The following is a 639-nucleotide window of genomic DNA, read 5'->3' on the forward strand; positions in this document are numbered from 1 at the left end:
TTTGTATATACCTAGTAATTTGTCTGTATACATGTATCTGTCATCTAATTTCTCTGCCACTTGCTCTTCTCACTTACTACTGTATCATATACATCTCCCCAACCTAAGATGTGAATCTGACTTGTTCTTTTAGTAGTTGCACCATAACCTGCACCATAGGGATGCATCTTAGTCTATTCAACCATCCTATTCTTTTTTTTTTTTTCTTTTAAGATTTGTTTATTTTAGAGAGACAGAGAGAGAGAGCATGAGTGGGAGGGCAGAGGGAAAAGGAGAGAGAATCTTAAGCAGACTCCATGCTGAGCGTAGAGCCTGATGTGGGGCTTAATCCCAGGACCCTGAGATCACGACTTGAGCCAAAACCAAGAGTCTGACCCCTAACTGACTGCACCACCCAGGCACCCCTACACTATTCTATTCTTGTGGACATGAAGGTAGTTTCAAGTTTTGCCATCACAAACACAGCTGCAGTAAGCATCCCTGTATGCCTGTCCTCATATACTGGTACTTTAATTTTTACAGGGTTGATTCCCAGAAGTAAAATTGCTGATTCAAAGGATATGTGCTTTTAAAATTTTAATATATCGTTAGATTCCTCTCCAAAAGGCTGGGTCAAACTCTGATGTCTGGAAGTGGCTG

This window comes from Mustela erminea, chromosome 8, assembly GCF_009829155.1.
Source record: "Mustela erminea isolate mMusErm1 chromosome 8, mMusErm1.Pri, whole genome shotgun sequence".
NCBI lineage: Eukaryota > Metazoa > Chordata > Mammalia > Carnivora > Mustelidae > Mustela > Mustela erminea.